Genomic DNA, 26,532 nt, shown 5'->3' on the forward strand with positions numbered 1-26,532 from the left:
GACAACTAGTTCAACATTTTTGTGTGTAATGACTCAAGTAATGAAATAAGGACTATTAATTTGATATGGAATGACTATTCAGCATTCACAAGTTTAGTTAACATTGACTGACATGACATGACATAAGCAACTGATAATGTTATAAAAACAGCAGAGAGTTGTATGAACTGATGCATGTCCACAAGCATTTGCAGTTTGTTGAAAGGAATGAGAAACTGATGTGCACAAATGACTAATTGTTTTGAGAAATGCATTAACAAATGTAAATAGGGTTTCGAGAAATGCACCAAAGCCACTGAGAACAACTGTAAATCACAACGTGCGATGTTAATATTTTCAGTTTAAAATTTTCCAGAGAAGACATTTTGTGTAAATATCTGTTTTGTTTTTTATTTATTTATTTATATATAATTTTCTTTGTTTATTATTGTACTTGATGTCATCCATTGTTATGGTTATTACGATAGTTTGTAAAAACATTTTTTTTTCATGTAATCAGTCTTTGTCAATCACGTGCGTTTGTTGTGTGTGACGTCACAACTGCGCCATTTTGAGGTATCGCTTCCCGTGACAACTTGAGAGTCACATAACGCAAGAGAGATCCATGGCTAAAAAGGTCAAGCTGGAGAAGTACAAGAAAATCGAGAGTACACGGGACCGCAATAAACTAAACAAAGATGCCAGGGATCGTCATTTTGATTAACTGTCTTACATTCAGGATATAGATCAGTTTGAATCAACTGCAAACCAACGGAGTGCGCTGTCACCTACCCATTGCTGACATGTCATACTGTACATCATCAATGTCTTAATATACGTTATTTTAGTTTAAACACCATTAAACCACAGTATTTTGTATTATATATTGCAGTTTTTCATTTTATTTCATTAGTTACATCTAATATATACATTAAACTATTGGAAAGATGTTTGTATCAAAAGTATTTTATAAATATGAACAATGAATGTAAAGAAAGCAACAGAACAAAACATGCAAATACTATTATAATTTAATTTAGTCAAATACACTGAGTGCACAGAGAACAACAACTGAAAAACATAAAATAAAATAAATACACCCAAATATTAAGATATGTTGAACACAAATACAGATATTATGATAAACACTGAAAACCTGTAACCATTGGCTTCCATTGTATTTGTCGGGAAATATATTTTACTTCAGTGGAAAACTCGACCCTCTTCATGATATAATAATCATGCCCATCATATGTGCTTAATTCCTATTTATATCGCCTTTAAAATATGATATACATCGCAAAAATACGACTTTCCTCTGTCTACTATTCAGTTTTTCTCTTCCTGCCCTCCATCTGAATTTCGCGCCTCACCAAAACCACGTGATTGCAAACGGAGCGAGGGCGGGTGTAGTGACGTTGGCGCGCAGGGGCGGGGCAGGCTGTGGATTCAGGTATAAATACGCACGTCAGCCGTTTTCCCAGTTTGCCAGTTCGCTAGTTTGCTAAGCTCTCTAATAACGTCAAACAAACAAACGCCCCAACTACTCGATGGGATTCACGCCATTTACCGCGGAAAAGCTTTTTGGCCTGAATTCGACACATCATCCACAAAATCACACCAGGAGATTGAAACCCACCTGTAAAGCAGCTTACAAAAGGTATATCCATGTTCGTTTGTGTTATTGATCAACGTAGCGGGGATGCTAACCTGCAGCCCGGTTTGAATTGAGCAAAGTTTTGTTTTTGTTAAAAAAATAATAGCTTTGCATTTGAATTGAATTGTGCTTAATGTTTAGCCTAAACGAGAAACTGTTATACTACAGTTTGCTTTGTTTTAAAGAGTTTTTTACGCACTTAGTCGTTATTAATCGTCGTCATCCAGACAGTGATTGTGGAGTGAGTTGAGGTAAAGTTGGTTTTATATTCGCACATTCAGTCTCATTAATAATATAATATCAGAAAAGTATAACTTCTAAATGGTGAAAGTAAAAATTCTAAATGGTGAAATCATTTTAGCAAACAACCATCAAAGCACAACAGTGTTCACAGTCAATTAAATAGTGCAAATGTTGCTTTGAAGTCATACTTAAACGTGATTTCAGTCTGAATATTCACAGTACCATGATAAACCATGTATGGAGCAGTCACTGAACGAATATGCGAATATAAAACCAACTTTACCTCAATGTGAAGTGATTGAATTTAACATTTATTTATTTGTATGTTTATTTATTTATTTGTAATCTTTGTCTCTTATTCCTGATCACAGCAGAGACTCTCCTACCAAATGTTTCCGACAAACATCAGTAAGTTTGCTACGTCCACCTAATGTGCTTGAAAATGAACAGTGTCGCTTAGGGAGACATTAAAGCAAGAAAAATAAGCATTTGAATTGACTTTATGCATAACACAGTATTACAGTGTTATTTTAATGAATGTCATATTATTAATTTGCATTGAAATGGGGATATTTAAACATCAGTTGTGAGTGATATAAATAACCACGTTGCAACTCTCCGCCAGTAAGAGCCTGAGAGACAGGATGCAAACCCCATTTGCCTGGCATCTTTGTGCATTGATGTTTGTTCATAAAAGGTCAGTTAAGTTAGCGTTAACGGTCAGTGTATCTTTTGGTTATTGGATTTTCATTTGACGAACAGATGTTGAAAAACGAGTTTTTTATTTATTTTCGTTTTTAAATTAAACAACCACAATTAAAATTCGATTTTAAAACGAAAAGTAAAAAAACAGCTCGTTTTTTTTTCATAGTGAAAAACGAAAAAACAAAATTAAAATTTTATTTTCATTTTTTTTTTATTTAGAATAACAAAAAAATAAAATCACCAGAAAACAAAAACGAATAAACACTTGTTTTTTATTCCGAAACCAGATAGGCAGACCCCTGTACGGTGTCGCAATGCTGCCGCACACAGGCAAGCCTGCTATGCTTTTATTATATATATATATATATATATATATATATATATATATATATATATATATATAATAGCAGTAGGCAATTTTTTTTATAATTTCAATTTATGTATTAAAATTCTGCTGCTATATTTGCACATAGCCATATGAAATTATGGATAGACCATCTGTAGTGGGGGGATGACGCACGCACAACTCAATGATTGTCCGTTTTTAAAAGACACGGGACTGTTATCAGGATGTTTGTGCAGCATGCCTCCTTTCAGATAATATTAATTGTTAATTTTTTATTTTGAAAAACTGGTTATTGAAATGTGTTTAACAAACAACTGTATTAATGCCTCCCTACTTGAAATGATTCGTGGTCAAACTACAGGAAGTGGAAGTATTGTGGTTTTAACAATATTAAAACTTTTCAGAAAAGTGTTTAAAGCAGCCTAATGTGATGTCAAAATAAAGGGTGTTTCATAAAAAAAAGCCAACAAAAAATAAATATATAGCCCATAACCGGCCCTTATATGAGAAATATGTTGTCTTAAAGAGGAAGATATGTCTTAAAGTCCAGTTAACAAGAAAATACCTTTTATAACATTATTAAGTGGAAAAAAATAGCTTATAGTAGGCTAGCAGGTCAGCATTGCGTTACTGTCAATGAGTTGGCCTATCTGGTTTCGGAATATAAAAAACAGGTCTTTATTAGTTTTTGTTATTCGTATTTTTTGTTATTCAAAATAAAAAATGAAAATCAAATCATTTTTGAATTTTACTTTTTCGTTTTTCACCATGAAAAAGAAAAATTAGTCGGTTTTTGATATTAGTTTTAAAATTCAAAAACGAAAGTCAAAAAATGCTTTTAATTTCAATTTTCGTTTTTGAATTTTAAAACCAAAATCAAAAAACGACTTGCTCATTTTTCATTATCTGTTTCTAAAATGAAAATCCAATGACCAAGAGATACACTGACCGTTAACTTGCAAGGAATTTAATGTTTTAATATAACGCTGTAATAAAATGAGCATGATCTAAGACTTAAATGGTTGTTAGGTTCTTTCATTACAAACTTTCATAAAAATATATGAAAATATAACATTAACTTCGTTAAACCGTAATGGTATATTCTGACACAAGTTTTTAATAGGACTAAAAGCAATGACCATTTTTGCCGGTGAATTAATGTTATGCGCCCTGTGCGGAACCTATCATCTTCCATACATATGCGAAGGCGAAACTTTTCCCGTTTTCTAAAAACTACTGGTCCAAAAGACATATCACAATTTGCAATCGGTATATACACAGAGAATGATCTCACAAGCATGTGTATGGCTTTCAGTGATTGAGGAGTGGTAGTTTGAATGCACGGAAAAACGGAAACATGGTTGTTGCCAAAGTCTGTAAATGGGACTTTACTACCGCTACATTGAATATTCGGTCTGAAATCGCATGTAAGTGTTTCTTCAAAACAGCACAGCATTAATAAACTGTAAACCATGTTGTACTTAGTCATTCACTTATAATGTGATCCCTATTTACGGCTTTCAAACAATACTTTTCTGAAATTATATTATTAACGAGAAAGTCTGAATGCGCGAAAATAAAACAAACCTTTCCTTGATGTGATGTTGCGGGTCACCTTGATGGATTTTTCTAGATTCCTCCTGATTTTTCCAGGCTGTTGTTAGTAACTGTGGAGTCTGCCTTGATAGCCTGAAAGCTTATGGCCTGAAGACGGTGGCGCCCCCAGAATTTTATTAGGGGTGGCCAGAAGAGGCCGCACCAAATCTTCGGGTGGCACTCAAAAAAATTGAGTTCAGTGTAATGTTATTTTTTTTGTTTCTGGTAAATGAAATATGGTTTAAATTCATTTATTAAATTTTCTTGAAATATTGCAGGGCAACGCGGTGGCGCAGTAGGCAGTGCTGTCGCCTCACAGCAAGAAGGTCGCTGGTTTGAGCCTCAGCTGGGTCAGTTGGCGTGGAGTTTGTATGTTCCCCTCGCGATTGCGTGGGTTTTTATCCGGGTGCTCCGGTTTCCCCCACAGTCCAAAGACGTGCGGTACAGGTAAATTGGGTAGGCTGAATGCTGCTTAAAACATGTGCTGAATAAGTTCATTCCGCTGTGGCGACCCCAGATTAATAAAGGGACTAAGCCGAAAAGAAAATGAATGAATGAATGAAATATTGCATTTTTGTCCTTGAAATAATTCAGCAAGTACATGTGCAAACCAAATAATAATCAATATTTTGTTTAAACATATATAAATAACTTTTCAGTTATTTTTCACATACTTCACATACTGTACAGCATACAGTATATGTCATGTCTAAAATTAAAGATTGAGTTAATAAAACAAACAAACAAATGAACAAACTGAAGAAAAGGCATTACTATATACACACACACTCACTATACAGATCCTAATAATATCATTTATCCATATCCTTTTTAAGCCACAAAATTTTAATGCAGCTTCAATTGATGTATCTTCAGGTAAATTAAATAGCCATTGCTGTCTATTATAGGTGTGTGCCTGCTGTTAACGATGATTGGGTAGGGCAGTGGCGGTTCTAGTTTAAATGACACCCTGGGCGAACCACCCCATACACCCCCCCTTAAATTGTTAGATTTTTATTAAAATGTGACAATTTAAATTTATTCTAAATAATTACAATTATTATTAATATTATACAATTATTATTCTAAATAAATAACAGAATTCAATCTTAAATGTTACTGGAGTGATATGCTAAGATCACTTAAACCTTTTGCATGAATATTAATTATGAGAATTCTAAAGAATATAAAAAATGTTTTATAGATTTATCAGTTGTGTTAGACCCGACTCATGACCAAGAATTAATGTTATGAAATCTTACCTTCCTGACTCTTAATCCCTCCTTTCTGCTTATAGCCATGCTTAGTGAAAGTTTCTTCATCATATTACATAAACTATAGTTTAGTCGACTTTCAAAACTTGCTGCGTGCCGACACAGACACGCAAGTCTGTTACTCCGGTTTCACTGCGCATGAGCGGCGCGTATTTTATCGGCGTGCTTGTAAATTACCGGGATTCACACAGGTGCGTGAGGCGCACGGGAATGGTTTTCTGCGCGCATGCGTCAGTTTGCTTTCACCAGCGTTGAACCAGCGCTGAGGGGGAGAGATAGTGAGTCAGCTACGTCATTGACACCAACAATAATTTAGTGGCTGCATTTCGTTTATTTATTTATTGATATATTGGCAATTTAAATTAATAATCAATTTAAGTACATTTAAATTAATAATGTCAACAGCAAAATCATATTGGGGTGGCCACAGGGGAGGCCAGAGTTTTCCCAGGGTTGGCCGTGGCTCCCTATATTTTTTACCATGGTAATTTGAATATTCGGTCTGAAATCACACGTAAGTATGACTTTAAAACAACATTAGCACTATTTATTTGACTGTGAGAAATGCTGTACTTTGATAGCCATTGCCTGCTAATATGATTTCACTATTTAGAGTTTGCAAACAACACTTTTCTGAAATTATATTAAGGAGAAAGTATGAATGTGCAAAAATAAAACAAACTTTTCCTAAATTGATGTGTTGTAGGTCAACTTGATGGATTTTTCCAGATTCCTCATCATTTTCAGGGCTGTTGTTAACTGCAATCTGGATTGAAAGCCTGAAGGCTTATGTAGTAGAATATACGGACTTAAACCTTGTGTGCTGTTGGGGATGTTTTTATCCACTCTGGAGGAATTTTTAGGATTTATTTTGCCACAATTTCCTGTGTTTCAGCAAATGCAATGATTTTATTTGTGACATCTTATTTCAACATGTATATTTTAGGAAAATGCTTTAGAATTTTTAAAGAACTATACAATATAGTCTGAGCAAATTGACTACCGTTTTACGTTGGTGGCTTTTTATGATGTTTTTTTTTGCCCCATTAACATCCATTATAAACATATATTTTGATTGTAAAGCCATGACACTATTATCGTGCTTTTTTTTTATTTTTGGTGCTTTTCCCTGCTGGGAACAGCTAAAATTTGTCATCAGTGACTGTGCAAAAAACCTTAGTTTCTAGCTTTTATGGAGAGTATGTGTAAGATCTTTGCATACTTCAATATTGAGATAAAGTTGGTTTTATTCACACATTCATTCAGTGGCAACTTGACATGCTCCCTATATTGTTTACCATGGTAATTTGAATATTCGGTCTGAAATCACATGCAAGTATGACTTCAAAACAACATTAGCACTATTTATTTGACTGTGAGAAATGTTGTACTTTGACAGTCATTGCCTGATAATGTGATTTATATTTTGCAAGGAAGACTTTTCTGAAATTATATTAAGGAGAAAGTCTGAATGTGCGAAAATTAAACAAACTTTTCCTAAATTGATGTGATGTTGCAGGTCATCTTGATGGATTTTTCCAGATTCCTCCTGATTTTTCCAGGTTGTTGTTAGTAACTGGAGTCTGCATTGCTATCATAAAGGCTTATGGTCTGAAGGCTTATTATGTAGTAGAATATACATTGACTTAAACTTTGTGTTGTTGGGGATGTTTTCATCCACTCTGTAGTGGTTTTTAGGATTCATTTTTATCCACAATTATCTCTGTTTCTCAGCAAATGCAATGATTTTTAGTGACAAATCTTATTTTGACACATTTGAGGAAACTTTTGGAATTTTTCAGAAGTTCAATAATATAGTCTGGGCTACCCTTTCAGTATGTTGGTGTCTTTGTTGGTAGCTTTTTTTCCCTATTGTCTGCCATTATACAGCATTTTTGGATAGTAAAGCCATGACACCATAAAATCGTGCATTTTTGATTGGTGGTTTTTTTTTTTTAACCACTTAAACTTTAGTGCTATTTTGGGATTTCCGCCTGGATTTTGCCTACCCAAATTTAAAAGCTTCCCAAATCCACATGCAGAGGTGTAAATGCAAAAATTTGGTATCATTTTAAAGAAAATCCTTTGAATTTTCATAAAACACTATTGAAAGTGTTTAAAATAACGGTATATGTTGTTTGTGTTATAATAAACTCCTAAAAAAAGAGGCGCTTTTTGTATTTTTTTAAATAAACTCAAATTTGAGAGTGTACCTTTTAGGTTCTGTGTGGTCTAGCTTGCTGTAATTAATTTTGGTGGTTCCTGCACATGTCTATATTCATTGAAAAAAAGAAAAATGTCTCTATCATAATCTATGCAAAAGTTATTGTATTCCAACTGACAAGAGGTCTGAGACCGGTGATTGTTTTCATATTTCACTATTCTTTTGTTTGATCCAACATAATTCACTGTGTTTGGACCACGTCAGACATATTACACAGGATTATACATAGATTATAGATTATACATTATACATAGACAGGATTACTTATGCACATCATCTCAAAAACAGAGGAGAAATGACCATGAAGCGCACAGCGTAAGGTAAGAGATGACCGCTGTCTGTGCTATCTGGGGCTGCTTATTGATGATAAATGTATTGTTTTCACTTCTGCGCCATGGAAACACCGATATTCATTCTACAACTGTGATATGAGAATATAATTCAGTAAAAAGAATGCTAGAACTGTATGAGCACCGGCAAGAGCTTTCATTTGAGCTATAACTTGTACGTGTGTCAAATATGAACCATATGAAAATGAACCAATGTTCAATACCCAGCACAGGTATCCAAAATATTGTGTATTTAAGTTTAAATAACTTTTGTACAGTAGAAAAAAACAAAGTGATGCATATGTGCATAAAATTTAGCTTCTACACTTTCAAACGAAACCACTTAAGGGGGTCTGGTGCAATTCTAGCCCTTTAAATCTTAAAGCGAAAGTCGATAACGTCACGCAGAGATTAACTGGTTAAGGTGATCTTTTAGTGTTAATGGTTTTGTCATATTAATGCTAACTTAAGTCCTCAGTTATTATATATACTTCAGTTTTTATATATTTTTTTCATATTTGTCGTGCCTTTAATAACTTTATATATTTTGTATTGCGTTTTTCTCATTTGTATTAGATTTAAGTAATTTTTCAGTATTTTGTACTTCAGATTGTGAAATACTGTTGCAGTTTTTGGATTATTTTCAGTTTTGTATTTTCCATTTTCCACACTTAAGTTTCAAAACATGTTTCAAAGAATTATGGTTATCCTTTCTGTGTAAACACCTAAAGCGAGAATCTTTAGAAATAACGAAATAGGTATTTAGGCAGGCACACTACTAGGACTGCACAATATAGTGTTTCAGCATCGATTTCGCAATGTGATCATTTGCAATAGTCACATCGCAGGATATGCAATGTTGAGCCTGGGAGATCATTTTTCATTTTATGTGTTTTTGATGCCCGTGACTAATGATTTTAAACTGATTTAAGCATAAGAAATTGTACTGTTTGTAACTTTAATAACGATTAATTTTATTGAATTATTTTTATTTTTGAATTACTGTACCAGGTGGCTCAGTGGTTGGCACCGTCGCCTCACAGCAAGAAGGTTGCTGGTTCGAGTCTCTGCTGGGTCAGTTGGCGTTTCTATGTTGAGTTTACATGTTCTACCCGCGTTGGTGTGGGTATGCGCTGTAAGGTGAATTGAATAAACTAAATTAATTATAGTGTGTGTGTGTGTGTGTGAATGGATGGGTGTTTCCCAGTAATGGGTTGAGGCCGGAAGGGCACCCGCTGCGTAAAACATATGCCAATAACTGCACAGACATGTATGTTTTAAACTCCTGCTCAACTATAATCCCGATTTGACGTTGCAGATCCTGCGTTGTGACTATTGCGGATGTGCGATATCGATGCTTAAACCGTATATTGTGCAGCCCTACTACACAGCACATTTAGATTTAAATGTTTAGTATTACAGCCAACAGTGTAGACACATCATATACACACTGCAATTTGAAATACACATTAGTTTTGATATGTCTAATGTTGGATTCACACCAAATGCCTAGCAGCATGTCACTCTCTAGTTTAATCGCTGGATCTTTTTCACCTCACATGCATTTTTTTTGCTCAAGTTGAAAGTCACAAGAAAGTTTACCATTTGTAACCTTGTATTTTACTGAGTTATTTATGGAGTACAGGCTTGTAGTGTTGTTATACATAAGATTTTTTAAAAAACCCTACCTGAATACTATTTGACTGCCCTGAAATCCATAAAACAGTTTATCACAATAATCCATCGCTTACTTACCTTGTCTTTGCTCTTTTCTATATCTGTGCTTATAATTTGTTTCGATTTAATTTAATAAATTGTTTCCAAATAGTCATTTTTACGTTTTGTAGCAAACATATTGCAATATTTATTGCAGAAAAACTAAATGTCAGATTTTGTCCAATATTATGCAGCCCTACTTTGCAATAGTGTGCAACCAGTGTGGTTATAGTGGAAGTCTATGGGGCAAAAACCTAATGAAAGGCTAGTTAATTTGAACAGTACACAATGGTTAAAGGGACAGTTCACCCCAAAATGAAGAGTCATTTATTCATCCTCTGTTTTTTTCAAACTTGTTAAAGTTTTATTATTATGTTGAGCTCAACGTAAGATGGCATGATGTTTGATGGGTTTGTGTGTGTTTTTTTTTTTCTCAGCAGGTGTGTTTCATTGGGTGATGTCCACCATGGTTTACCCCCGCGACGAGGCTCTAGAGTGGATGATGCCAGGATGATATCGTGCTGACTACAACACTAAATCGGTGATCGGTTTGGAGAGGCATGCGAGGAGAACATGCTCAACTCCTCAAAACCATTCTGGACTGCAGTCAACCAGCCGGAGTGCAGGAGAAATCCAGACTGCTGCTGGAGGACCTGGAGGACATTGGGCTGGGCATGGGAGAAGCACAGCGGAAACAGGAGTGTAGGAGAAATCCAGACTGCTGCTGGAGGACATGAAGGAGGACATTGAGCTGTGCCTGGGAGAAGCACAGTGGAAACTGGAGTGCAGGAGAAATCCAGACTGCTGCTGGTGAACCTGGAGGACATCGAGCTGTGCCTGGGAGAAGCACAGCTGAAACAGGAGTGTAGGAGAAATCCAGACTGCTGCTGGAGAACCTGGAGGACATCGAGGTGTGCATGGGAGAAGCACAGCGGAAACAGGAGTGCAGGAGAAATCCAGACTGCTGCTGGAGGACATGAAGGAGGACATTGAGCTGTGCCTGGGAGAAGCACAGCTGAAACTGGAGTGCAGGAGAAATCCAGACTGCTGCTGGAGAACCTGGAGGACATCGAGGTGTGCCTGGGAGAAGCACAGCTGAAACAGGAGTGGAGGAGAAATCCAGGCTGCTGCTGGTGAACCTGGAGGACATTGAGCTGGGCCTGGGGGAAGCACAGCGGAAACAGGAGTGCAGGAGAAATCCAGACTACTGCTGGAGAACCTGGAGGACATTGAGCTGGGCCTGGGGGAAGCACAGGTGAAACAGGAGTGTAGGAGAAATCCAGACTGCTGCTGGAGAACCTGGAGGACATTGAGCTGTGCCTGGGAGAAGCCCAGCGGAAACAGGAGTGTAGGAGAGATCCAGACTGCTGCTGGAGGACATCGAGCTGGGCCTGGGGGAGGCACAGGTGAAACATACGCGCGCACATACACACAGAGCTCTCACAATTATGAAATTTGGCTGATGATTAATTCAGTAAGAAATAAGTGTGTTTATGCAATTTATTATAAAATTTTGCATTGGCAATTAATAGTCTATTTTTGGGCCCATCCATAAATCCGATATACTGTTAGGCCCATAAATGATTTGACATCGACACAATTCTAACATTTTTAGCTCTATACACCAACACATGGATTTAAAATTAAATGTACAAGATGTGCTTTAACTGCAGACTGTCAGCTTTAATAGGAGGGTATTTACATTTAAATCAGGTGAACGCTGTAGGAGTTACATCAGTTTGCATATGCCTTTCACTTTTTCAGGGACCAAAAGTAATTGGACAGAATAATTATCATAAACCAAACTTTCACTTATTAATACTTGGTTGCAAATCCTTCGCAGTCAATAGCCTGAAGTCTGCAATGCATAAACATCACCACATGCTGGGTTTCATTCCTGTTGGTGCTCTGCCAGTCCTCTACTGCAACTGTGTAGTAATAAGTGGATTTATAACAAATATTCACTTCAATATTTCGATATTGATATTTTAGCCTCGCACGAGGGTACCAATTAATGTAGAAATAACAGATAAATAAGTCCTTTTAACAAGACAAAACATTGCTGTTGCTCTGATACAAGTTTTATTTATGGATAAAATTACAAAGCACTGCAGTGTTTGTGTGTTCAGCGTTTGCCTGACAAAATTAGTTTTACCAAAATGTGAATATTCCATACAAGCTGAAGCTGATTGGTCAATTCTTGTTACGTGACTCGTGGTGCGCTCACGGGATTCATTGCCACTTGTGCGTGCTAGACGCGCACCTCCATTGGAAACAACGATCTTGCGCAAACTTTAGAAATGCGCAATATGCGAACAGCCCTTAAAAGGCCGCCGTCATTTGCGATCTCCAACAATTGATCTTCTTGCAAAGACAAGGTGCATTCACCTGATTTTTTGACAAATGGGTTGCGAATCCATTCAATGGCAGTTTGTGGGTCGTTCACTGGGCCCCCTTAACAAAGAAACTTTCCAAAGACATCTCGTTTTACTCGCTTTGCTAGTGAGTTACATTTGGGCGCTCAAGTGACCAAGATGTAAGCAAGAGAATATGGTCATTTTTCAAAATAAAAAACTTTTCAAAATGAAAGCTTGTTCAGACTCAGATAATGAGTAAAATGGAAATAATTGATTTCTTGTGCAGCCTGGTATCAATTGATCCAATATTGATTGTTGAGGACCACTGAGCTAGAGAATAAAATGAACTAAGGCAGCATGATAATTCTCCTAATTGTCCACTGCTAAGAAATTTACCCCCCACAGAGCTCGCTGAGGTCCCCTTGTGGGCCGGGACCCCCCTGTTGGGAACCGCTGCCTTAACAAGTGGGAGGCACAAATGCAAGCTGATGTAATTCCCACAGCGTTTACCTGATTTGGGTGTATATAGCCTCAAATTAAAGCTGACAGTCTGCAGTTAAAGCACATCTTGCTTGTTTCATTTTAAATCGATTGTGTTGGTGTATAAGCCAAAACTGTTAGAACTGTGTCGATGTTCAAATGTTTATGGACCTCACTGTATATGTATGTATGTATGTACATTTGAGGTCAGAATGTTTAACCCTCCTGAATTATTAGCCCCCCTTTATATTTTTCTCCCAGTTTCCATTTTTTATTTATTTTTTTATTTTTTTAATTGGATTTTTCAAAATTAGTCCTATGTACACAGTACTGAGTAGAGCATGAACAGTATACATTATTTTAAGGGGAAAAAAAGAGAAAATAGAAAAGAAAAAATAAATAGAAATTATAAGATAAGAAAAATAAAATAAAAATTAATAAATAAAACTAAATAAATGAAATTAAGAACAGCAGTGTGGTCTAATTCAAAACAATATTACAATATTGTGGTGTGTACAATTAAGGATACATAGTAGAATTATAATCAATGCCAAGACAGTTCAAAGGAGTTTCCCACATTTTCTGGAATGATTTGGATTTTCTTTTTAATATATGTCCAATTTTTTCCATCACTATGGTTTCTTTAATCAGGATTATCCAGTCTTTGACAAGAGGGGGTTCTGTCCCGACCCATTTATTCATAATTATTTTCCTCCCCAGCATCAGTAGAGATTTGAAGACATCTGAATATTCCAAAAAAGAGAAGGGCAGAATACCCCAGTTTCCATTTAAAGGAAATAATTTTTATTTTCAACATTTCTTAACTTAATAGTTTTAATAACTCATTTCTAGTAATTTATTTGTTTCATATTAGTCATGATGAAAGTACATATTTTTCAAGATACTAGTATTCAGCTTAGTGACATTTAAAGGCTAAACTAAGTTACTTAGGGTAGTTGGGGTAATTATGGTCGTGATAATTAATGGTCGTGTCCAACTGAGTCTCGTTTCTCTCATGGTTATTTTTTTCTTCACTTTCGCCAATTAGTGAAGTTTTTTTTCCCCTCTCCGCTGTCGCCACTGGCTTGCATGATTCGGGATCTGTAGAGCTGCGCATCGTTGGATTTACTCTTCAGTGTTTGGACTCTCAGTAGTGATTTTTAAACCACACTGAACTGAGCTAAACTGAACTTAAATTAAACACTAAAAACTGAACTACACTGTTCCAATTTACTGTGACCTTTTATGTGAAGCTGCTTTGACACAATCTACATTGTATAAGCGCTACACAAATAAAGGTGAATTGAATAGAATAATTAGGCAAGTCATTGAATAAGTGATTTGTTCTGTAGAGGATTGAAAAAAATATTGCTTGAGGGGGCTAATAATGTTGACCTTTAAATGCTTTTTAAAAAATTTAAAACTGCTTTTATTCTAGCCGAAATAAAACAAACACTTTCTCCAGAAAAAAAATATTATCGGATAAACTGTGAAAATTTCCTTGCGCCATTAAATATCACTTAAGAAATATTTGAAAAAGAATAAATATTTCACTGGAGAGTGAATAATTTTGCCAGTAATTGTATATGTATATGTGTATATATGTTAATTTATTAATTTGTTGAACTATTATACTAATAGACCTTTTCAGAGTTCTAGGTTTCTCAGTAGCGGAAGTGGCCATTAAGTAAACAGAGCGCACGGAATCGAAAATTTTTTTTTTTACAAGCCTATTTGCTGAAATAATAAGAAAACCCCACAATGGTGTTATCAAAATGATCAGAAAAAGGAAAAATTGTGTAAGAGAAAATAACATCAAATTTCCTGGCCTGCTCAAAGACAATGCATTACAAACGCCTTACGCAATCAGTAATCAGGTTAATGCATTATCGTGGATGGAGTCATTTAAAATCGAGGAAGCAATGTACAAGAATTAATGGTGCATGTTCACCATTCATCAATTGTAATTTTGGAGTTCCACAAGGATCAATTCTTGGACCAATTTTGTTTAGTTTATACATTAATGATTTGCCTACAGTGTGTCCACAAGTTCAGGTTCAAATGTATGCAGACGACACAGTAGTATATACTTATGCAAAAACCAAAGAACAAGCTGCTAACAAACTTACCGCTGCACTCAAGAAAGTTTCAGACTGGTTATAATGTTCATGTCTTACCCTCAATGTAAGTAAAACTGTGGGAATGTTTTTTCAATTAAGAAATATGAGGAGCATTGCTCAGATATCTTAGTTAATGGAGAAGTAATAAATATAGTTGATCATTTTAAATATTTAAGTATAATTATTGACTCTAACTTAAATTTTAAAAAACACATTAAGAAGGTTTCCAAAAGTGCTAGAGCGAGTCTGAGGATTTATGGAAACATTAGACAACAGTTACCTATGGCTGCTGCTAAACTTTTTATGAATACAATGATTTTCCCTCTCTTATCTTATTGTGCTACAAGCTGGTCCCACACGAACATTACAACATTAAAATCAATGTATGTTATATATAAACAAACTGTTAAAATTTTAGCTAAAAAGCCAAGGAGCTATCATCATTGTAACTGTATTGCACAACAAAAATTACTAACATTCGACAGTTTCTCATTTTATGCTGATGTGTGTTTAATGTATAAAATATTTAATGATCTTGCACCACCACCCCTCAAACAATGTGTGATTGTCGGCAAGGAGAATATAAGACAGACTAGGTCATCGGTTAGAGGTGATTGTTCAGTAAAGCTTAGGAGAACTGCTTTTGGACAATCAGTTTTTTCAGGTAAAGCAGCAGAAAGATGGAATAAAATACCAGTGCATATCAGAGAGAGTACCACTTTTAATCATTTTAAAATTGCTCTTAAAATTTGGCTTAAACAAAATCAGATATGCAGCCACTAATTTGATTTTATTTTATTGACAATGATGTATTGTATGTATTGTACTGTAAGTGTATATTGTATTATTTTTACTGTTAAATTTGTTACAACTTCCTGCCCAGGGACTGCAGATGTAAATTAGCTTTATAGCTAACTCTGGCACAACATGTCATGTTGTACATTGTCCCTGTATAAATAAATAAATAAATAAATAAAAAAACAAAAATTGTTTTTTGTATTGTCATACAAAGATAATATAATAGATATGTAAATACATATAAATGTAAAATAATTTAAATACCAGAATGTAAAGAATTTAAGATGCTGATGACTGTATTATAGCATTATTTATATATTTATAAAATCCATTATCCTGGAAATCCAGTTATTATCTAAATATAATGCAAATGTCTGTGTGTTGTCAGGTGATCATCGGCGTGTTGGGAGAACCAGTCGCTGCGATTAAAAGCTGGACAAAACCCAACACAAACTGCAGAAGAGCAAACAGAGCATCGCGCAGCTGAAGGAGGAGAAGCACCTGGAGTTCATCACCAGATTGCGCTGATCAGGTAGCTGACGTGCACTTAATTGGTTGGGAGGCAGCTGCATGCCCTGGTTGGTTAAGTGCCTCACACCGTGCCCTCAAAAAACATGCGACGCAACTTAACCATGTGTTGTGCTGCGATGTCGCAGAAATAAAACCAGTGTCTAAAATCAAAATGTCACGAAAACAATCGAAAATGTCAGGCGTGCAAATCAAAATGTTACGTGTGCACACAAAACATGCGACGCAAGCTAATCATGTGTCGCAGAAATAGAAAATGTCTAAAATCGAAATGTCACGGGGAAAAAAAAAATGTCAGGCGTGCAAATCGAAACGTTACGTGTGCACACAAAACATGCGACGCAAGCTAATCATGTGTCGCAGAAATAGAAACGGCGTCTAAAATCGAAATGTCACGGAAAAAAAATCGAAAATGTCAGGCGTGCAAATCGAAATGTCACGTGTGCACACAAAACATGCGACACAAGCTAATCATGTGTCGCAGAAATAGAAACTGTCTAAAATCGAAATGTCACAGAAAAAAATCGAAAATGTCAGGCGTGCAAATCGAATTGTTACGTGTGCACACAAAACATGTGACGCAAGCTAATCATGTGTCGCAGAAATAGAAACTGTCTAAAATCGAAATGGCACAGAAAAAAATTTAAAATGTCAGGCGTGCAAATCGAAACGTTACGTGTGCACACAAAACATGCGACGCAAGCTAATCATGTGTCGCAGAAATAGAAACGGCATCTAAAATCTAAATGTCACGTCACCGCGATGGTTAGCACAAAAACTCCTTTTAACTCCGAAAAGACAGCTCTTATTGCGTGCCGCGGTGCCGTATCGTGCAAAGTTAGGACACAGCCAGGGTGCTCTGATCGGTCAGGTTGCCTTGTGTGCTCTGACTGGTCAGTTGTACCCTGGGTCCTCTGGTTGGTCAGGTGGCCGTACGTGCGCTTATTAATCTGAAAGCTGGTGTGCTCTTCATGGGCCGTATGTGCGCTGATTAATCTGAAAGCTGATGTGCTTACTTGATCGGCCGGGTGGCCCGGGGTGCTCTGATTGGTCAGGAGGCAGCAGTGTGCACTGACTGGTCAAGTGCCTCACACCGTGTCCTCGCAAAACATGCGACGCAAGCTAATCATGTGTCGCAGAAATAGAAACTGTCTAAAATCGAAATGTCACAGAAAAAAATCGAAAATGTCAGGCGTGCAAATCGAAACGTTACGTGTGCACACAAAACATGCGACGCAAGCTAATCATGTGTCGCAGAAATAGAAAAGGCGTCTAAAATCTAAATGTCACGTCACCGCGATGGTTAGCACAAAAACTCCTTTTAACTCCGAAAAGACAGCTCTTATTGCGTGCCGCGGCGTCGTGTCGTGCAAAGTTAGGACACAGCCAGGGTGCTCTGATCGGTCAGGTTGCCTTGTGTGCTCTGACTGGTCAGTTGTACCCTGGGTCCTCTGGTTGGTCAGGTGGCCGTACGTGCGCTTATTAATCTGAAAGCTGGTGTGCTCTTCATGCGCCGTATGTGCGCTGATTAATCTGAAAGCTGATGTGCTTACTTGATCGGCCGGGTGGCCCGGGGTGCTCTGATTGGTCAGGAGGCAGCAGTGTGCACTGACTGGTCAAGTGCCTCACACCGTGTCCTCGCAAAACATGCGACGCAAGCTAATCATGTGTCGCAGAAATAGAAACTGTCTAAAATCGATATGTCAGAGAAAAAAAAGAAAATGTCAGGCGTGCAAATCGAAATGTTACGTGTGCACACAAAACATGCGACGCAAGCTAATCATGTGTCGCAGAAATAGAAACTGTCTAAAATCGAAATGTCACGGAAAAAAATCGAAAATGTCAGGTGTGCAAATCGAAACGTTACGTGTGCACACAAAACATGCGACGCAAGCTAATCATGTGTCGCACAAATAGAAACTGTCTAAAATCGAAATGTCACGGAAAAAATTGAAAATGTCAGGCGTGCAAATCGAAACGTTACATGTGCACACAAAACATGCGACGCAAGCTAATCATGTATCGCAGAAATAGAAACGGCGTCTAAAATCTAAATGTCACGTCACCGCGATGGTCAGTACAAAAACTCCTTTTAACTCTGAAAAGACGGCTCTTATTGCGTGCAGCGTCGCCGTATCGTGCAAAGTTAGGACACAGCCAGGGTGCTCTGATCGGTCAGGTTGCCTTGTGTGCTCTGACTGGTCAGTTGTACCCTGGGTCCTCTGGTTGGTCAGGTGGCCGTACGTGCGCTTATTAATCTGAAAGCTGGTGTGCTCTTCATGGGCCGTATGTGCGCTGATTAATCTGAAAGCTGATGTGCTTACTTGATCGGCCGAGTGGCCCGGGGTGCTCTGATTGGTCAGGAGGCAGCTGTGTGCACTGGCTGGTCAAGTGCCTCACACCGTGCCCTTGCAAAACATGCGACGCAAGCTAATCATGTGTCGCAGAAATAGAAACTGTCTAAAATCGAAATGTCACAGAAAAAAAACGAAAATGTCAGGCGTGCAAATCGAAATGTTACGTGTGCACACAAAACATGCGACGCAAGCTAATCATGTGTCGCAGAAATAGAAACTGTCTAAAATCGAAATGTCACGGAAAAAATCGAAAATGTCAGGTGTGCAAATCGAAACGTTACGTGTGCACACAAAACATGCGACGCAAGCTAATCATGTGTCGCAGAAATAGAAACGGCGTCTAAAATCTAAATGTCACGTCACCGCGATGGTTAGCAAAAAAACTCCTTTTAACTCCGAAAAGACAGCTCTTATTGCGTGCCACGGCGTCGTATCGTGCAAAGTTAGGACACAGCCAGGGTGCTCTGATCGGTCAGGTTGCCTTGTGTGCTCTGACTGGTCAGTTGTACCCTGGGTCCTCTGGTTGGTCAGGTGGCCGTACGTGCGCTTATTAATCTGAAAGCTGGTGTGCTCTTCATGGGCCGTATGTGCGCTGATTAATCTGAAAGCTGATGTGCTTACTTGATCGGCCGGGTGGCCCGGGGTGCTCTGATTGGTCAGGAGGCAGCAGTGTGCACTGACTGGTCAAGTGCCTCACACCGTGTCCTCGCAAAACATGCGACGCAAGCTAATCATGTGTCGCAGAAATAGAAACTGTCTAAAATCGATATGTCAGAGAAAAAAAACGAAAATGTCAGGCGTGCAAATCGAAATGTAACGTGTGCACACAAAACATGCGACGCAAGCTAATCATGTGTCGCAGAAATAGAAACTGTCTAAAATCGAAATGTCACGGAAAAAAAACTAAAATGTCAGGCGTGCAAATCGAAACGTTACGTGTGCACACAAAACATGCGATGCAAGCTAATCATGTGTCGCAGAAATAGAAACTGTCTAAAATCGAAATGTCACAGAAAAAAAACGAAAATGTCAGGCGTGCAAATCGAAATGTTACGTGTGCACACAAAACATGCGACGCAAGCTAATCATGTGTCGCAGAAATAGAAACTGTCTAAAATCTAAATGTCACGTCACCGCGATGGTTAGCACAAAAACTCCTTTTAACTCCGAAAAGACAGCTCTTATTGCGTGCCGCGGCGCCGTATCGTGCAAAGTTAGGACACAGTCAGGGTGCTCTGATCGGTCAGGTTGCCTTGTGTGCTCTGACTGGTCAGTTGTACCCTGGGTCCTCTGGTTGGTCAGGTGGCCGTACGTGCGCTTATTAATCTGAAAGCTGGTGTGCTCTTCATGGGCCGTATGTGCGCTGATTAATCTGAAAGCTGATGTGCTTACTTGATCGGCCGGGTGGCCCGGGTTTGCTCTGATTGGTCAGGAGGCAGCTGTGTGCACTGACTGGTCAAGTGCCTCACACCGTGCCCTCGCAAAACATGTGACGCAAGCTAATCATGTGTCGCAGAAATAGAAACTGTCTAAAATCGAAATGTCACAGAAAAAAAACGAAAATGTCAGGCGTGCAAATCGAAATGTTACGTGTGCACACAAAACATGCGACGCAAGCTAATCATGTGTCGCAGAAATAGAAACTGTCTAAAATCGAAATGTCACAGAAAAAAATCGAAAATGTCAGGCGTGCAAATCGAAACGTTACGTGTGCACACAAAACATGCGACGCAAGCTAATCATGTGTCGCAGAAATAGAAAAGGCGTCTAAAATCTAAATGTCACGTCACCGCGATGGTTAGCAAAAAAACTCCTTTTAACTCCGAAAAGACAGCTCTTATTGCGTGCCGCGGCGTCGTATCGTGCAAAGTTAGGACACAGCCAGGGTGCTCTGATCGGTCAGGTTGCCTTGTGTGCTCTGACTGGTCAGTTGTACCCTGGGTCCTCTGGTTGGTCAGGTGGCCGTACGTGCGCTTATTAATCTGAAAGCTGGTGTGCTCTTCATGGGCCGTATGTGCGCTGATTAATCTGAAAGCTGATGTGCTTACTTGATCGGCCGGGTGGCCCGGGGTGCTCTGATTGGTCAGGAGGCAGCAGTGTGCACTGACTGGTCAAGTGCCTCACACCGTGTCCTCGCAAAACATGCGACGCAAGCTAATCATGTGTCGCAGAAATAGAAACTGTCTAAAATCGATATGTCAGAGAAAAAAAACGAAAATGTCAGGCGTGCAAATCGAAATGTTACGTGTGCACACAAAACATGCGACGCAAGCTAATCATGTGTCGCAGAAATAGAAACTGTCTAAAATCGAAATGTCACGGAAAAAATCGAAAATGTCAGGTGTGCAAATCGAAACGTTACGTGTGCACACAAAACATGCGACGCAAGCTAATCATGTGTCGCACAAATAGAAACTGTCTAAAATCGAAATGTCACAGAAAAAAAACGAAAATGTCAGGCGTGCAAATCGAAATGTTACGTGTGCACACAAAACATGCGACGCAAGCTAATCATGTGTCGCAGAAATAGAAACTGTCTAAAATCGAAATGTCACGGAAAAAATTGAAAATGTCAGGCGTGCAAATCGAAACGTTACATGTGCACACAAAACATGCGACGTAAGCTAGTCATGTGTCGCAGAAATAGAAACGGCGTCTAAAATCTAAATGTCACGTCACCGCGATGGTCAGTACAAAAACTCCTTTTAACTCCGAAAAGACGGCTCTTATTGCGTGCAGCGGCGCCGTATCGTGCAAAGTTAGGACACAGCCAGGGTGCTCTGATCGGTCAGGTTGCCTTGTGTGCTCTGACTGGTCAGTTGTACCCTGGGTCCTCTGGTTGGTCAGGTGGCCGTACGTGCGCTTATTAATCTGAAAGCTGGTGTGCTCTTCATGGGCCGTATGTGCGCTGATTAATCTGAAAGCTGATGTGCTTACTTGATCGGCCGAGTGGCCCGGGGTGCTCTGATTGGTCAGGAGGCAGCTGTGTGCACTGGCTGGTCAAGTGCCTCACACCGTGCCCTCGCAAAACATGCGACGCAAGCTAATCATGTGTCGCAGAAATAGAAACGGCGTCTAAAATCTAAATGTCACATCACCGCGATGGTTAGCAAAAAAACTCCTTTTAACTCCGAAAAGACAGCTCTTATTGCGTGCCGCGGCGTCATATCGTGCAAAGTTAGGACACAGCCAGGGTGCTCTGATCGGTCAGGTTGTATTGTGTGCTCTGACTGGTCAGTTGTACCCTGGGTCCTCTGGTTGGTCAGGTGGCCGTACGTGCGCTTATTAATCTGAAAGCTGGTGTGCTCTTCATGGGCCGTATGTGCGCTGATTAATCTGAAAGCTGATGTGCTTACTTGATCGGCCGAGTGGCCCGGGGTGCTCTGATTGGTCAGGAGGCAGCTGTGTGCACTGGCTGGTCAAGTGCCTCACACCGTGTCCTCGCAAAACATGCGACGCAAGCTAATCATGTGTCGCAGAAATAGAAACTGTCTAAAATCGAAATGTCACGGAAAAAAACGAAAATGTTAGGCGTGCAAATCGAAACGTTACGTGTGCACACAAAACATGCGACGCAAGCTAATCATGTGTCGCAGAAATAGAAACGGCGTCTAAAATCTAAATGTCACGTCACCGCGATGGTTAGCAAAAAAACTCCTTTTAACTCCGAAAAGACAGCTCTTATTGTGTGCCGCGGCGTCGTATCGTGCAAAGTTAGGACACAGCCAGGGTGCTCTGATCGGTCAGGTTGCCTTGTGTGCTCTGACTGGTCAGTTGTACCCTGGGTCCTCTGGTTGGTCAGGTGGCCGTACGTGCGCTTATTAATCTGAAAGCTGGTGTGCTCTTCATGGGCCGTATGTGCGCTGATTAATCTGAAAGCTGATGTGCTTACTTGATCGGCCGAGTGGCCCGGGGTGCTCTGATTGGTCAGGAGGCAGCTGTGTGCACTGGCTGGTCAAGTGCCTCACACCGTGCCCTCGCAAAACATGCGACGCAAGCTAATCATGTGTCGCAGAAATAGAAACGGCGTCTAAAATCTAAATGTCACATCACCGCGATGGTTAGCAAAAAAACTCCTTTTAACTCCGAAAAGACAGCTCTTATTGCGTGCCGCGGCGTCATATCGTGCAAAGTTAGGACACAGCCAGGGTGCTCTGATCGGTCAGGTTGTATTGTGTGCTCTGACTGGTCAGTTGTACCCTGGGTCCTCTGGTTGGTCAGGTGGCCGTACGTGCGCTTATTAATCTGAAAGCTGGTGTGCTCTTCATGGGCCGTATGTGCGCTGATTAATCTGAAAGCTGATGTGCTTACTTGATCGGCCGAGTGGCCCGGGGTGCTCTGATTGGTCAGGAGGCAGCTGTGTGCACTGGCTGGTCAAGTGCCTCACACCGTGTCCTCGCAAAACATGCGACGCAAGCTAATCATGTGTCGCAGAAATAGAAACTGTCTAAAATCGAAATGTCACGGAAAAAAAACGAAAATGTTAGGCGTGCAAATCGAAACGTTACGTGTGCACACAAAACATGCGACGCAAGCTAATCATGTGTCGCAGAAATAGAAACGGCGTCTAAAATCTAAATGTCACGTCACCGCGATGGTTAGCAAAAAAACTCCTTTTAACTCCGAAAAGACAGCTCTTATTGTGTGCCGCGGCGTCGTATCGTGCAAAGTTAGGACACAGCCAGGGTGCTCTGATCGGTCAGGTTGCCTTGTGTGCTCTGACTGGTCAGTTGTACCCTGGGTCCTCTGGTTGGTCAGGTGGCCGTACGTGCGCTTATTAATCTGAAAGCTGGTGTGCTCTTCATGGGCCGTATGTGCGCTGATTAATCTGAAAGCTGATGTGCTTACTTGATCGGCCGGGTGGCCCGGGGTGCTCTGATTGGTCAGGAGGCAGCAGTGTGCACTGACTGGTCAAGTGCCTCACACCGTGTCCTCGCAAAACATGCGACGCAAGCTAATCATGTGTCGCAGAAATAGAAACTGTCTAAAATCGAAATGTCAGAGAAAAAAAAACGAAAATGTCAGGCGTGCAAATCGAAATGTTACGTGTGCACACAAAACATGCGACGCAAGCTAATCATGTGTCGCAGAAATAGAAACTGTCTAAAATCGAAATGTCACGGAAAAAATCGAAAATGTCAGGCGTGCAAATCGAAACGTTTCGTGTGCACACAAAACATGCGACGCAAGCTAATCATGTGTCGCAGAAATAGAAACGGCGTCTAAAATCTAAATGTCACGTCACCGCGATGGTCAGTACAAAAACTCCTTTTAACTCCGAAAAGACGGCTCTTATTGCGTGCAGCGGCGCCGTATCGTGCAAAGTTAGGACACAGCCAGGGTGCTCTGATCGGTCAGGTTGCCTTGTGTGCTCTGACTGGTCAGTTGTACCCTGGGTCCTCTGGTTGGTCAGGTGGCCGTACGTGCGCTTATTAATCTGAAAGCTGGTGTGCTCTTCATGGGCCGTATGTGCGCTGATTAATCTGAAAGCTGATGTGCTTACTTGATCGGCCGGGTGGCCCGGGGTGCTCTGACTGGTCAGGAGGCAGCAGTGTGCACTGACTGGTCAAGTGCCTCACACCGTGTCCTCGCAAAACATGCGACGCAAGCTAATCATGTGTCGCAGAAATAGAAACTGTCTAAAATCGAAATGTCAGAGAAAAAAAACGAAAATGTCAGGCGTGCAAATCGAAATGTTACGTGTGCACACAAAACATGCGACGCAAGCTAATCATGTGTCGCAGAAATAGAAACTGTCTAAAATCGAAATGTCACGGAAAAAATCGAAAATGTCAGGCTGTGCAAATCGAAACGTTACGTGTGCACACAAAACATGCGACGCAAGCTAATCATGTGTCGCAGAAATAGAAACGGCGTCTAAAATCTAAATGTCACGTCACCGCGATGGTCAGTACAAAAACTCCTTTTAACTCCGAAAAGACGGCTCTTATTGCGTGCAGCGGCGCCGTATCGTGCAAAGTTAGGACACAGCCAGGGTGCTCTGATCGGTCAGGTTGCCTTGTGTGCTCTGACTGGTCAGTTGTACCCTGGGTCCTCTGGTTGGTCAGGTGGCCGTACGTGCGCTTATTAATCTGAAAGCTGGTGTGCTCTTCATGGGCCGTATGTGCGCTGATTAATCTGAAAGCTGATGTGCTTACTTGATCGGCCGGGTGGCCCGGGGTGCTCTGATTGGTCAGGAGGCAGCAGTGTGCACTGACTGGTCAAGTGCCTCACACCGTGTCCTCGCAAAACATGCGACGCAAGCTAATCATGTGTCGCAGAAATAGAAACTGTCTAAAATCGAAATGTCAGAGAAAAAAAACGAAAATGTCAGGCGTGCAAATCGAAATGTTACGTGTGCACACAAAACATGCGACGCAAGCTAATCATGTGTCGCAGAAATAGAAACTGTCTAAAATCGAAATGTCACAGAAAAAAAAACGAAAATGTCAGGCGTGCAAATCGAAATGTTACGTGTGCACACAAAACATGCGACGCAAGCTAATCATGTGTCGCAGAAATAGAAACTGTCTAAAATCGAAATGTCACGGAAAAAATCGAAAATGTCAGGCGTGCAAATCGAAACGTTACGTGTGCACACAAAACATGCGACGCAAGCTAATCATGTGTCGCAGAAATAGAAACGGCGTCTAAAATCTAAATGTCACGTCACCGCGATGGTCAGTACAAAAACTCCTTTTAACTCCGAAAAGACGGCTCTTATTGCGTGCAGCGGCGCCGTATCGTGCAAAGTTAGGACACAGCCAGGGTGCTCTGATCGGTCAGGTTGCCTTGTGTGCTCTGACTGGTCAGTTGTACCCTGGGTCCTCTGGTTGGTCAGGTGGCCGTACGTGCGCTTATTAATCTGAAAGCTGGTGTGCTCTTCATGGGCCGTATGTGCGCTGATTAATCTGAAAGCTGATGTGCTTACTTGATCGGCCGGGTGGCCCGGGGTGCTCTGATTGGTCAGGAGGCAGCAGTGTGCACTGACTGGTCAAGTGCCTCACACCGTGTCCTCGCAAAACATGCGACGCAAGCTAATCATGTGTCGCAGAAATAGAAACTGTCTAAAATCGAAATGTCACAGTAAAAAAACGAAAATGTCAGGCGTGCAAATCGAAATGTTACGTGTGAACACAAAACATGCGACGCAAGCTAATCATGTGTCGCAGAAATAGAAACGGCGTCTAAAATCTAAATGTCACATCACCGCGATGGTTAGCAAAAAAACTCCTTTTAACTCCGAAAAGACAGCTCTTATTGCGTGCCGCAGCGTCATATCGTGCAAAGTTAGGACACAGCCAGGGTGCTCTGATCGGTCAGGTTGCCTTGTGTGCTCTGACTGGTCAGTTGTACCCTGGGTCCTCTGGTTGGTCAGGTGGCCGTACGTGCGCTTATTAATCTGAAAGCTGGTGTGCTCTTCATGGGCCGTATGTGCGCTGATTAATCTGAAAGCTGATGTGCTTACTTGATCGGCCGGGTGGCCCGGGGTGCTCTGATTGGTCAGGAGGCAGCAGTGTGCACTGACTGGTCAAGTGCCTCACACCGTGTCCTCGCAAAACATGCGACGCAAGCTAATCATGTGTCGCAGAAATAGAAACTGTCTAAAATCGAAATGTCAGAGAAAAAAAACGAAAATGTCAGGCGTGCAAATCGAAATGTTACGTGTGCACACAAAACATGCGACGCAAGCTAATCATGTGTCGCAGAAATAGAAACTGTCTAAAATCGAAATGTCACGGAAAAAATCGAAAATGTCAGGCGCTGCAAATCGAAACGTTCGTGTGCACACAAAACATGCGACGCAAGCTAATCATGTGTCG

General features: G+C 40.0%; 2 long non-coding RNA genes across 5 annotated transcripts in view; both read left to right on the forward strand.

Moving 5' to 3' along the window:
* Positions 1-1,491: 1,491 nt before the first annotated feature.
* Positions 1,492-10,885, forward strand: LOC130247065 (uncharacterized). Of its 2 annotated transcripts, XR_008839486.1 has the most exons (4): positions 1,492-1,639; positions 2,251-2,287; positions 4,805-4,973; positions 10,507-10,885. It is a non-coding gene; the product is annotated as an uncharacterized LOC130247065 (long non-coding RNA). The 2 variants fall into 2 exon arrangements; XR_008839485.1 differs by lacking the exon at positions 10,507-10,885 and having other exon boundaries at positions 4,805-4,994.
* Positions 10,886-11,136: 251 nt separating this feature from the next.
* Positions 11,137-26,532, forward strand: part of LOC130246949 (uncharacterized) — a 28,839-nt gene continuing 13,443 nt past the window's right edge. For 2 of the 3 annotated variants that reach the window (XR_008839474.1, XR_008839475.1), the window contains exons 1-2: positions 11,137-11,475; positions 16,213-16,356. This is a non-coding gene — a long non-coding RNA (uncharacterized LOC130246949). The remainder of the gene's footprint in view (positions 11,476-16,212; positions 16,357-26,532) is intronic. The other variant, XR_008839476.1, reaches the window with a different exon arrangement.

Source organism: Danio aesculapii, chromosome 19 (assembly GCF_903798145.1).
Source record: "Danio aesculapii chromosome 19, fDanAes4.1, whole genome shotgun sequence".
NCBI lineage: Eukaryota > Metazoa > Chordata > Actinopteri > Cypriniformes > Danionidae > Danio > Danio aesculapii.